Source organism: Erpetoichthys calabaricus, chromosome 5, assembly GCF_900747795.2.
Source record: "Erpetoichthys calabaricus chromosome 5, fErpCal1.3, whole genome shotgun sequence".
NCBI lineage: Eukaryota > Metazoa > Chordata > Cladistia > Polypteriformes > Polypteridae > Erpetoichthys > Erpetoichthys calabaricus.
In genome coordinates this window covers 112,500,161-112,514,582 of record NC_041398.2, presented here as the reverse complement: position 1 = coordinate 112,514,582, position 14,422 = coordinate 112,500,161, and positions in this window count along the sequence as shown.

Genomic DNA, 14,422 nt, shown 5'->3' with positions numbered 1-14,422 from the left:
TACTGGCAGCATTGAACACAAGGCAGGGTCGTTTACCAGTCCATCACAGAGCCCAGTCATGTGCACAGACACACCCACACTAGGCCAGTGTAGGCCATCTTTGGAACAAAGGAGGAAAAGTGGAATACCCAGAGTAAACATGTTACAAATATGGGGAGGATGTGCAGACTCCACATGGGCAGTTACTGGGCACCAGATTCAAACTTCATGAGGAAAGAATGCTAACTACTGTGCCATGTAGCTCTGTTGTAATAATAAATAGCTCTTAAACACTTAAACGTACTTAGTCCAAATGCAGGTAAATAGTGCAGTGATGAGTAAAATTTAGGTTATCAGTGGGTTTTCGACTAGATAAAAATGACATTGTTTTTACTCTGTCTACCAATATTAATGAATGTCCTTTGTTTTTTGTTTAAATAAGGATTGAAGACTCACTGTTTTTATATAGCAATATTTTGAAGTAACTGCTGACCAATTTGTTTCATGTTGTTCTCTTATATCTGCGGTGGGTTGGCACCCTGCCCGGGATTGGTTCCTGCCTTGTGCCCTGTGTTGGCTGGGATTGGCTCCAGCAGACCCCCGTGACCCTGTGTTCGGATTCAGCGGGTTGGAAAATGGATGGGTGGATGGATGGATGTTCTCTTATATTGCTTTTTAATGACCAGTAGTTACTAAAAGCAACATAATGGAATGGCCTGTTTTCAGACATCGTTTATCCAAATGTCACTGATGTTGTTTGCCCACGCAGAAACCTTTTCAAAATGCTGACTAACTAGATGAGTTTGAGTTTTTAAATCACTCTAATTATAAATATAGAATATATATACTGTACTGAGCGCTTTGAGTAGTGAGAAAAGTGCTATATAAATGCAAAAAATTATTATTATTAAGGGGTTTGCCCCCTGCTCGCTTCGCTTGCCAACTCCCCCACCTGGCCAGAGCTAACATGCCGGCCATTTCACATCTCTACCGCTCGTGTTGTGAACAGGGGGGCTGAACGCACCCCAAGGAGACGCGGTAGCTCCTCCGAAACCCCCTCTTAAACAGTGATACAATAGGAAACAAATACAGTTTTTTTTTTACCTCCTCTTTGCTCGATCAGCTGCTGGCTTGCTGCTGGATTGCTGCTGCTGCCTTGCCGCGTGATCTGCATTTTGAACGGCAATTTGAATATTTAAAAGCCTGTACAACAGCTTTCATTGTCATCTACTCTTTGTCTTTTATTTCCAGTCCCGGGCATGGTTAAATCTGTTGGCACAAAGTCTCGTCTCACGGGACGTGAGTTCTTGATATTTTTTACTATATAATTTAAAAATGGAATAAGAAACTGAAAATCTAACAACATCACATTAAAGTTCGATAAATTCTGAAAAGAATGATACCAAACATATATATGTAGGTTTTAAAATAAGCCGATATAAAGCATGACAAAAAACGTGACATAAAAATTTCACATAAAATCGTTGCACTTTTAGGCTTAGGATTTTATATATAGAATAGATATAGTATATTGCATTATGTTTTGAGTTTATTTTCATTGTTTTTTTATGTTATATTTGTAACTAGTGATGTGACCTCTCAAAGACAGGTATTAGAATACATTAAAAATCTTTCCTTTCTCTTGCCTTTCGTCAGTATCCTTGTGTGTCTGAAGCTCTCTTGACCGCATTTCCATAAAACCTGCCTCTCAGATTCTGTTACTTCAAGGCGTCTTGGCTGCCTCCTGACCACTTTTATACTTTACGTCTTTAAAGGTGACTCTCTCAGCGTGTCTATTATGCCTCTTCTCTTCATTGTGTGTCTAAGCTTTCATTGCGCCACCAAAGCCAAATTGACCACACACACACAGATCTTAGTGTTTTATTACATAGTGTAGTAGATTACTATATAGCTTGCTGGGCTCATAGATGGAACTGCACATTATAAAAATATTTGAACTAAATGCAATGTGGTCCCCTGTCCAGTCAGGTTAAGACTGGAGCCACAGTTAGAATGGTGCCCATCTCATTAACAATGCAATCAACTGGGCATCCAAAAGGATGGGAAAAGAACCAGAAAAGCTTGGTCACTCCATTCTCTTCTGGTCTTAAGTGCTGCTGACAAAGAATTTCTGACTGTAGCTTCAAAGATATTTTTTGAGTATATTCATTCTATTATTTGTTTCTTTCACTCTAGATTTCTTGATTATACATTTGTAAAACTTTCAGCAATTAGATAATAATGGTAATTCAAAGAGGGCCTCAAAGGGATTGGAACCAATCACTAGTTATAAGTAAGTGGTAATTTGGGGCAGTAATTAGCATTGCTGTGTAATTGGCTGTCAGTTCAGTTCCTTCCTTTGGCTCACAATGTAAACTTTCACAAGTTCTTTAACCTATCAAAGACAAAGGCTATAACTGATTCTGTATTGTAAAAACTGTTAGATGTTACCTGTCAGATCACAGTAAAGATATGTAAACTTTTACAGACATTTGCGAATTGCTTAACAGAATCTTTCCTGAAACATTTGCTATAGTCAGCTCAATTCATTTCAGTCAAGCAGATGACTGTATGTCAGTTAGCAGATTAAATAGCATGGGGGGAAAGCTGTTTGAAAGTTGGCTGGTGTGACTATGGAAAATAAGAAATTATTTTATTCATGTATTAGCATAAATAAATATAGAAAGACGTAGAAGCATTAACCTTAAGTGCAAATATTAATGCAAGTCAAGCCTGCTAAATGAATGGTTAAATAAAGGCACATGCCATATTTCTTTTTTAATTAAAGCTTAGCTCTAGCCACCAATATATTGTTAGCTCGAGGACCAAGGAAGAAGGAATGATAAGATAAGACAGCCCAAGAGTGGAAGAGGGGGAACATCTGCAAGCTCAAGGCCGACCAAAAAATAAGCGAAGCAGAAAAATAAACAATAGACACTAAAAATACTGGTGACCAGCTGCAGAAGGGAGTCAGAATGAGCAGTGAATAAGCTGTTTTGAGTGAGGTCAGAATGATAAGAAATGATTATATAAACTGCAATTTTTGGACTGTTCGGGGCTCAGCTCGATTTGGCCTAATTGGGTTGAGTCCGTGTTATTGAGCTGTTACGCTGTTTACCTATCCATCGACTCCTAGAGCCTTCATTTAAAGTGAGAATCTTCAGTGTATTTTTCACTTCCACATGACATGTCATGGCTTCCTGGATTGGCAGGTTGGAAAACAGGTTGTTAATGGAGTGTGGGAACCCTGGGATGATGGAAGGTGCCTTCTTCAGTCATCTCTTCTTGTAAATATTCCTCATAAATGGAAGTATGGCCCTACTGGACCAGTTTACGCACCCTCTGCTGGACCTTACACTTTGTCATGGTGCACTTACCACACCAAACTGTGCTATAAATGGTCAGAATGCTCTCTGGTGCGCCTGTAGGAGTACGTGAGGATCTAGGGTGACAGATTGACTTGCTTACCCTTCTGAACAGTGAAGGATGATGAAGAGTGGTGGTGTTGAGATGATGATGGGAGATCATCTGTGTTACTGACCCCTAAAAACCTAAAAGTGCTCACTCCACAGCAGTCTTGTTAACGGTAATAAAAGACAGGCCTCCGGATGTTAACGGTGCTTTTGGTTTGTCAATGATGAACAAATTTTTACCACACCACTTAGCAACAAGATTAATTTCCACCAACTAGGCTCTCTTCTCATTTTCACATTGTACTTGGAAAACTGAGCAAAGCAAGAAACAGGATAATATCCTATAATAATAATAATTGTTCTATCTAATTCCTATTTTCATTGCATTTGAACACTTCATTGTCATCAATAAATGAAGACCTCCTCAAGAACCCCAACTCTTTTTCCCTTCTGTGTTTTGTTTACTTGTCAAATTTTCAGGCTGTATTTGTAATGCACCGGATGCATAATGTATTTATGACTGTCTGTGCTTGGAAGTGATGTCACATCAGCCATTTTTACATTTATTTATTTAGCTAACACCTTTATCCAAGGTGACTTACAACATTTAAGATATAATTGGTTATATTTCTTTTGGTTTTCCAATTGGAGCATAGGCAGGTCAAGTGATTTGCTTAGGGTCACACAGAGCCAGTAGTGGGATTTGAATCCACAACCTTAGGATTTGAGGTCCAAAACCTTAACCAGTACAACACACTGCCTGCCATGATTCGCCATGATTACATAAAGCCAAGGATCCTAAATATGTGCTTGGATTTAACTATTTTTGCTGGTGAATGCATAGCAAAAACACCTTGGATTACTGAGGTTCTGGTTACTGCAAACTTTATTTATGCATATCAAGGTGTATTTTTGTTTTGCTCTGTTGATCTAGTAATCACTTCATAAAGTTGTGGTAAAAGATAAGCTTAAAGACTAAACTCAAAAGTCTGCCATCTTAGAAATTCATCAGGATCAGACTGAGGCACTTTATTTTGCCTGGGATTTGCATTGTTTGCATTGTGGTGGCCAAAGGACAAAGGCTGCATACACTAAAGTGCCAGTGCGTAAGTAAAGTTGTGTGCCATGCCATATGCATACAGTTCACATGGATAAGCTCAAACAATCAAATACCAAAATAAGAGCTCATGCTTCTGTTATAAACTGAGTTAATTCACTCCATGATAGTTTTACCACCTTCATCATTACAACAAGCCAATACAGAAAGTAAAAACAAGCTATACAGGGTGTCCATAAAGTCTGTGTGCAAATTAAAATAGTTGTAACTTTGTAAGTATATGTGATAGAAAGAATTCGTAAAAAGGATTAGAAAGCTTGATGTAACTAGTTTTTTTTTGTCTTTAGAAGTTTTATTTTTGCCGTATTTGGGGAACTGAAAATCCACATGAGTCTGTTGAACATGAAAGAGATTCTCCCAAAGTTAATGTGTGGTGTGCTTTGGGAAAAAATCGAGTCATAGGGCCATTCTTTTTAGAAGGGTGTGTTGTTAATGGTGATAGCTATTTAGAAATGCTGCAAAATTGCTTTATTCCTCAACTTGAACAATTAGGACTGATAGAGAATACAGTGTTTCAACAAGATGGTACTCCTTGTCACTTTGCTTTGCATATTAGACAGTTTCTACATGAGAAATTTCCTAACAGATGGATTGGAAGTGGTGGACCATTTTCTTGGCCTCCACGTTCGCCAGATTTGACTCCATTGGATTTCTTTTTATGGGAACATGTGAAAACTTATGTTTATTCAACCAAACCTCGATCTTTAGAAGACTTGCAAGCTAGGATAACAGATGTGATTGCTGGTATTACTGAAAATCAGCTTGAAAATGTTTTCCGAGAACTACAGAATTGTATTACCCTTTGTATTAGTAATGATGGTGGACATGTTGAAAATTAACAAGAACAATGAAAAATGTAAGTGTTTCTTCTTTCTAATCCTTTGTGTGTGACTTTATTTACAGATTAGTTTACTGTTTCAAATTTGCCTTCAGAAATATATACTTTCCTCTTTTTTTATCTGACAATCACTGCTGATGTCAAAACTAATCCCAAAACTGAGTACAACATAGTCAACTGCCAGGATGCCTCTGGTATACCAGCTTACTTAGTAAGTTAATCATAAAAGAAAAAAAAGCAATTAGAAATGAATGTAAGAGATAAGGAATTATATTAGCTCTAAGCATAAAGTCAGCAACTGTAACCACTGTAAGCAAAGAGTCAACAACTATATAAACAGTATGTACTGTGCTTAATTAACTCTAAAACATATGGCTGAATTATTTCTGCACTTTATAATAATTCACTATTTCACTCCTTATTTCTCTGACACTATGTTATTGGAAAAAGTCTAGACCTGCTCTCCATCATGGTTCAAAGCAGCCAACAATCTTACCTTATGAGTTAAACAGAGATCTTAACTCTCCATTGGGCACTTATCTAAAAAATAAATATGTTAAGGTAATTTTAACTACAGTTTGTCACAGACCTCCACACAACCAACAACCACCAATAACAGATCAATGCCATCATTTCCTCACTTGAATTGGAATACCATCTGTAAAAGCTCTTGAGCCACCACACGCATATTTGGGCTACCTTCATGATATTGAAAAGTGTGTATTTAAAGAACTCAAGTAGCACATACAATAGCATTCTGTTATCTCTTTTTTATATGACTCACTGATACAAAAGCTTTTAATGAACAAAAATGTGATAAGTGATTCTTTAAACCAAGTAAAACCTGAAAAACACTCCAACTTTCAAATCAATTAACCAATTAACTAAGTCCCCCAACACAACAGCCCATGGCAGTTTGTGGCCCATGGAGAAAATTTCTGCCTCACCCAATATCTAATCTGTCCCTGCTTCTCATCCACCACCGCTTCCATCCATGTCTACTTTCACCTCTGACATCGATACAACCCTTTCTCTTTGCAAAGTTGTTTAATAAAAAACTCTCTGTGAACTGTGAAGCAGTTATGAAATTCATACTAAGCAAATACTTAATGAATATCATCAGTTCGCTGGTTAGAAAAATGGAAGTATTGAATGAAAGTTTAATAAAAACAGTGCTTTTAGCCATTTTTATTTAGTGATAAAATGCTGCAACAGAGCTGGCTGCTCCCAGGTGGAATATATTAAAGTAATTAATTTTTTAAAAAGCTTCATATTACAAAATATTTAATAAGATCATTGTGTTTGAAGAAAAAAAAACTATCACGTTTTTGATATTACCTAATCCTTAAGACCACATCAGGGATGCAATACCTAGTGTATTTCTACATTCACAACTCATACAACCCCCTGAAGATGTCCACATAAGTCACACATCTGACTTCAGTTCAGTCCTACAACCACATTTAAGTTCATTTGCAAGGTCAAGTTTACTTTCATGTGTACACAGTGTAATGAAATTCATGCTTACATGATATTATAATAAAACAATCTTGGGACAAGACGAGACTTTTTAGCCTGGATGAGATGTGACTTTTTCAGAGAGATACGTTCATGGGATGAGACTTTGTGCCAAGAGATTTAACCACGCCCGAGGCGGGAAATAAAAGACAAAGAGAAGATGACAAAGTAGAATGTCATAAAGAATTCAAAAACGTTGCCGCGATACACATGCAGAGCAGGTTAGAGATAATGAAAGTACTAAAATTCAAAAGTCTCAAAAAAATTATAGTAAAGATCACATTGGCGCAAACAAACAGAAATTATTACGTGAAATAACGGAACAGCGAAAAGAGATCGAATATATTGTTCGGATTTAAACTTTAAGTTGGAGACTTGTAGATCGTCTAATTTGTGTCATCAGGGAAAAGTAGTGTTTCTTCTCAATGAAAAGTCGTATCTGCGAGAATTAAAAGATTTGTTGTTTGGTGAAAGTGAAATCCACATACACGAGTGGCAGAGATGTGAAGTGGCTGGCATGTAGCGCAAGGTTGGAGGGGTTGGCGAGCAAAGCAAGCAGGGGGCAAAGACCCCTAGTATATATATTGTGACAGATAGGGGGCGCTATCACTCCCTTGAACCCTCAGATCAAACGCCAGACATCAGTGAAAAGTCCAATAATTATTTTTATTCACACAATACAGTGCACAAAGCACCCTCCACTCCACAATACTCCAATAAATCAATACACAATACAATAATCAATAATCAATCCTCCACTCCCAGACGCGTTGCCACCCTTCCTCCTGACTCAGCTCGCCCGTCTGGGATCTCTCACAGTCCTTTATAGTCCATGACCCGGAAGTGCTTCTGCTCCCTCAGTCCATGTGACTTCCCAGCACTTCCGGGTCAGGCGAAAACTCCTCTTCTTCATCCCGGAAGTACGTCATTCCCTCTGTCGCTGTGACTAAGACGTACTGCTTTTGAAGAATGGTCCCTTTAAGGCATTTTGCCGAGGAGTAATTAAAAGATACAATGAACAGCTTTTCTCCTGCCTGATTACTGAATTGTCCTGTTAGAGGACGTTTCTTTCTTTAATAAGATGTTAAATTTCGCCCACATTGACTTGTTTCAATACCCATTATTTTGCTAATTAATTAAAATGTAACATGAAAGAAGCAAAATGACAATAAAGATTTTTTAAAAGGTTCAGGGATAGGTAGATGAAAATGTGATTGATAAATCAATAAAGAGACATAACTGGGAAGATGAAACTGTACCCCAAATTTCTAAACTATAAACTAAATTTGTGGTAAAAAGATTTTCCTAAACCATTAACTTTTACAAAAATACTAAGTGCCAAACCCTAGAAACTAATCAGAAGCCGATGTCAAAAGATATATTGTCAAGTTCATTAATTCTAAATTCAAAATAAATGTAGCTTTACGCATTCAAGCACTGTTCTCAAACTTGGACAATCAGGAAGTGCACAACACTGACCTCTAGGCAGGGGCAGTGATGACATCATACATCACACACTTCCTGTTGTCACATGGTAGCAACCGAGGTAACAACTATAAACAATAGTTTACAAAATGGCGGAATGTAACGATAAAAATAAATGAAAACCTAATCAAAAGTAACAAATAATAACACAATTAAATTCCACATGGCACCATAACCATGTTATTAAATGCAAAATTAATTGTGAAATAAAATTGTAAAACTTTTTATTTTGAATTGACACAAATAATTTAAGGCCATCTGAAAAAAAAGGTTTGAGTTATTTGGTTACAGTCTTATAGAGTTATATGGTCACACTGTCCACTGATTATTTATTTGTTATGCTTATACTGTACATGATTATATAACGAGGGCCATCCTATTGTGAATCAACTTTAAACCTAGGTGTTCACAAAATTTTAAACAAAAGAGGGAAAACAGTTTTTTAGGAGAAGAAACAGACATGGTCAAAAGGACCATAAGACAGTTAAAGCAGCAGAATCACAAATGTTAAAAACAGAACAAGAACTAAAAATTAGTACTCAAAAATTAATAGTCTTATTCAAACTAGAAACTCAAAATACCTAACTAAAAGGTATTTGAAGAACTCATTACAGCGTTACATTTAGAATTATCCCAAAACTAGGATGTCCACACTACTGTTGGATATGCAAATAAGAATTTCATTGGGCTTTTTACATGTGACAATGCTACTACTTCTACTGCTACTAGCGATGCCCACTGTGTTTCCCTGTTAGTTGTACTAGATTTAGGTGCAGCCTTTGACACTGTTGATTATAACATTTTGCCAGAGAGAATGGAGAATTTAATAGGCATTGGTGGTCAGGCTTCGCGGTCCATGTTTGAAGGACAGGTAACAGTTTCTTTGTGTTAATAAATGCTACTATAAGAGGAGTAAAGTCCAGTATATTGTTCCTTAAGGTTTGATATTAGGACCATTTTTCTTTCCTCATTCTTTTTTCCACTGTTTACCTTGATGGCTGTTCTGTTGTTTAAAATAACCAAGGTGTCTTTGATTCAAACTTGTCTTTTAAGCCCTATATACTTCAGATCTATGAAACTGCCTTTTTTCATCTACAAAATATTGCTAAGCTCAGGAATATGTTGTCAGTCAATGATGCTGAGAAATTGGTGCATGCTTTTATTACATATAAACTTGATTACTGTAATACACTGCTGACTGGGTGATCTGCCGAGCTGCTGAATAAACTCCAGTTGGTACAAAATGCTGCTCCCAGAGTTCTTACAAGGACTAAGAAAATGGAGTCCTGGCTTAGCTGCCTCACACTGGCTACTAGTCAAATTTTGCATTTTTTATTACTACTGACCTATAAGGCAATCCATTCTCAGGCCTCTAGCTATTTAAAGAGTTTATTATGTTTTTATAACCCTTTTCACTGGCCTGTTATGTATACCTCAAGAGAGAAAATCTCAGCAGGTGAAAAAGGGGTTTGTATTCAGGGCCCCAAACTCATGGAATAGCTTACCACCTTGGTTTGTAATGCTGAGACTATTACAGTTTTCAAATCTAAGCTTAAAACATATCATTTTAGTTTGGCTTTTCATTTGTTTTTATTTCTGAACATACAGAGCATCCGGAAAGTATTCACAGCGCATCACTTTTTCCACATTTTGTTATGTTACAGCCTTATTCCAAAATGGATTAAACTCATTTTTTTCCTCAGAATTCTACACACAACACCCCATAATGACAAAGTGAAAAAAGTTTACTTGAGGTTTTTGCAAATTTACAAAATTACAGCCTCAAGTCTTTTTGAATATGATGCCACAAGCTTGGCACACCTATCCTTGGCCAGTTTCGTCCATTCCTCTTTGCAGCACCTCTCAAGCTCCATCAGGTTGGATGGGAAGTGTCGGTGCACAGCCATTTTAAGATCTCTCCAGAGATGTTCAATTGGATTCAAGTCTGGGCTCTGGCTGGGCCACTCAAGGACATTCACAGAGTTGTCCTGAAGTCACTCCTTTGATATCTTGGCTGTGTGCTTAGGGTCGTTATCCTGCTGAAAGATGAACCGTCGCCCCAGTCTGAGTTCAAGAGCGCTCTGGAGCAGGTTTTCATCCAGGATATCTCTGTACATTGCTGCTGTCATCTTTCTCTTTATCCTGACTAGTCTCCCAGTCCCTGCCGCTGAAAAACATCCCCACAGCATGATGCTGCCACCACCATGCTTCACTGTAGAGATGGTGCCAGGTTTCCTCCAAACGTGACGCCTGGCATTCACACCAAAGAGTTCAATCTTTGTCTCATCAGACCAGAGAATTTCCTTCTCATGGTCTGGGAGTCCTTCAGGTGTCTTTTGGCAAACTCCAGGCAGGCTGCCATGTGCCTTTTACTAAGGAGTGGCTTCCGTCTGGCCACTACCATACAGGCCTGATTGGTGGATTGCTGCAGAGATGGTTGTCCTTCTGGAAGGTTCTCCTCTTTCCACAGAGGACCTCTGGAGCTCTGACAGAGTGACCATCGGGTTCTTGGTCACCTCCCTGACTAAGGCCCTTCTCCCCCGATCGCTCAGTTTAGATGGCCGGCCAGCTCTAGGAAGATTCCTGGTGGTTTCGAACTTCTTCCACTTATGGATGATGGAGGCCACTGTGCTCATTGGGACCTTCAAAGCAGGAGAAATTTTTCTGTAACCTTCCCCAGATTTATGCCTCGAGACAATCCTGTCTCGGAGGTCTACAGACAATTCCTTTGACTTCATGCTTGGTTTGTGCTCTGATATGAACTGTCAACTGTGGGACCTTATATAGACAGGTGTGTGCCTTTCCAAATCATGTCCAATCAACTGAATTTACCACAGGCGGACTCCAATTAAGCTGCAGAAACATCTCAAGGATGATCAGGGGAAACAGGATGCACCTGAGCTCAATTTCGAGCTTCATGGCAAAGGCTGTGAATACTTATGTACATGTGCTTTCTCAATTTTTTTATTTTTAATAAATTTGCAAAAACCTCAAGTAAACTTTTTTCACGTTGTCATTATGGGGTGTTGTGTGTAGAATTCTGAGGAAAAAAATGAATTTAATCCATTTTGGAATAAGGCTGTAACATAACAGAATGTGGAAAAAGTGATGCGCTGTGAATACTTTCCGGATGCACTGTATTGTTATGTTTATTGTTCTACAGTATTCATACTTGTTTTATTAATTTTGAATTAAGGCATATTTTATTGAATTATTTCTTCTGCTTTTGACCTTTTTTGCTTTTAATTCAATTATTTTGTGTATTATTTTTAATATCACATATTTTTAATTATTTTCTATTGTATTGCTTACTTGCATTCAGTTTTATATTATAACTTGTTTTGCTTGGTTTTATCTGTAAAGCTGCCTTGAGTAACTTTACATTATACAAAGCGCTATATAAATAAAGTTGCCTTTGCGTTTGATCTTGTTTCTTCCCAGTTCCCTGGTTTTACCCTTCATTCCTAAAGACCATGTTAGGCTTATTGGTAATTCCAAATTATCCCCTGTGGGACTGTGGGTATGTATGTTAATTGGCCCTAACTGTTTCCTGCCCTGTGCCCACTGCTGATAGGAATTGGGTTATGTGAACCTGAGAATGTGACATCAGGGTTCATAATGTACGCACCAGTTGACAGAACACAAAGAAAGGCAACAGCAGACAACTATCTGAAACACTGAGGTGGTCAGATTGATTAGCATGTAAACAGACTCCACTCAAGGTTCAAAAGATTCAGGGTTAAGGTTTTTATTTAGTCATGTTTGCTCAAGAAAGCATGGAATTTGCCTTCTCAGTTGCATCCAATAACAGACAGAAATAAAATAAAAAAGAAATAGAAACAAGACAGGTTAGAACATTCACAGAAATTTTATATTTACATTATTTGAAAACAAATTATTTTCTATTTCTACCAGTATGTTTTTACATGATACATATGAAAAAACTCTACACTCCTAGAAGTTTTATTATCTCTAAAAAGATGTACGGCTCTAGAGGCAGAGTGGAAAATGGAGGTGGACCTGGGCAAGCAGCTCCATTTTCCAGGGGAGATTGCCAGTGACTCACTGCGGCTAGAAATACAGCTGTAAAATCTGAACTGCAGTGCAGTGAGATGAAGAGATAGACCCAGTACATATGAAGAAAAAAGTAAAATACTCAGACCTGGTCAAAGAGTGCAAAGGAGCCAGATTGTGTCAAGTCACTGCCCGGTTGAGGTGGGAGCCAGAGAGTTTCTAAGGCTTATCAACAACACAACCTGGGTTTATGGGGAGATGGACTGCAGGAGGCAAGGAGGGAATTTGTAGAAGAAGTAGAAAAGACAAACGTGTGGTTGTGGCTGAGGAGGAAGGACAAGGCCTGGGGAGTGAGAGACTCCTGAGGAAAGGTTAGCTGCCAGTGGGTATCAGGGACACATCCTTGGTCACTACCACACCTTCAAGAGATGTTCTAGGATAAGGGGAGACACCAAGGAATGGTAGTCCCCTGCTGATGATCCTGCAGTTAACCAAGCAGGCAATGGTGCGGCTGTGGCAGATGTAGAGCTGTGTAGAAAAACATCGACCTATATATGCATAATATTATGGCAAAAAAAGGAATTTCTGGTGCAGATTGTGTAGGTCTTTAAAATAATTATCCTTCCTGATGTCCTGAGGTTCTGTATGTAATTTTCTGTCATCAGCTGAAATGACTTTCAGTTTCCTCACATAACACAAAGTTGTTGAAAAAAGCCCTAAGAAGTTTAGCTGCATGTTTGGTAATCTGCTGGAGCTTTTTAAAATTTTAATTTGTCAGACTGCTGAACCAGGCCATGAAGCTGAAAGCGATGATAGACTAGATCACACCTGTGGTAAAAGAAAAATATGAGGTCCTTGTCCACCATAAATTGTTTGAATAGAAATAAGCACTGATTGCATTTACTGTATATGTTTTTTTTTGTATTAATATTCAAATTACAATTATTATCTAGGATGGTTCCTAAGTATTTATATTCTGTCACTATTTCTACATCCTACCCCATAACAATGATAGGAAAATATGAAGATTTCTACCTCTTATGCTGAATATCATTTGTTTTGTGTTTTTGGCATTCAGAGTAAATTTATACTTAATGCACCAATTTTCTAAATATTCCACTTGGTTTAAGCAATGGCTTTCATCCTCACTCTTCCTCATACTAGTTCTTATTTTAAGGACCTTCAAATCTTGACTTGATGTTACTTTGGACAATCTAGGTGAGCCTGTGTGCTGAATAACCTGTTCTCATCAAAACTTTTGTAATGTTCTTACGTTCTAAAATTGGATCTGCTCACTAACACTGACTTTGGCCTAACCATTTCAAAGCATTAAAATTATCCAATCCAACAGAGGGGTCTATATTAGATCAGAAGATACTATTACCTATACACATTAGCACATGAATCCAAAATGTGTCCTTTATTTAGGCAACTTTCAAAATGCAACTTAGATATGTATTTCACTTTATTCCTGGAACACTCAGACTGTTTACTCAACAAAAGAAGCCAGCCAGAACATATAAAACCTTGTTCATCTGCTAAACCATTGTTCTTCTGATGTTCAATCAGATGTTTTTCCATCACTGAGTGGCGTGGTGTACTGTGGACAGGGAGATATTTCAGTCAGATGGACAGCTCTTAAGAAGAGCATAGGCCCTATTTTTCTTCTAAAGAGCTTTCATGTAAAACAGAGTCCCCATACACTTTGTCAAGGTCAACAAGTAGGTCAGCTACAGTGCGCCAAGCCTGAGACAGGGTGGATATGTGGGGTGTGTGTTCAAGTCAGCTTCAATATTCAATTTTGCTTGAAATGAATGAAGACAATCCTTATCTGTTTTAAGATTTGAAGAACAACATGCAAGAATCTCATTCCTGTCCGTTATTTCTGTATAATATACTTAAATATGGTGATAACAGCTTCTGAAGAACAACGAATCTTATCTTCTACACTTCCTTAATTATATACAATAGCAAAGTACTAGGGTGTTGTACCGTGTTAGCCATTATGAATGTAGAGAAAAGCCAAGCAAAATTACACCTTTTATTGGCTAACTAAAA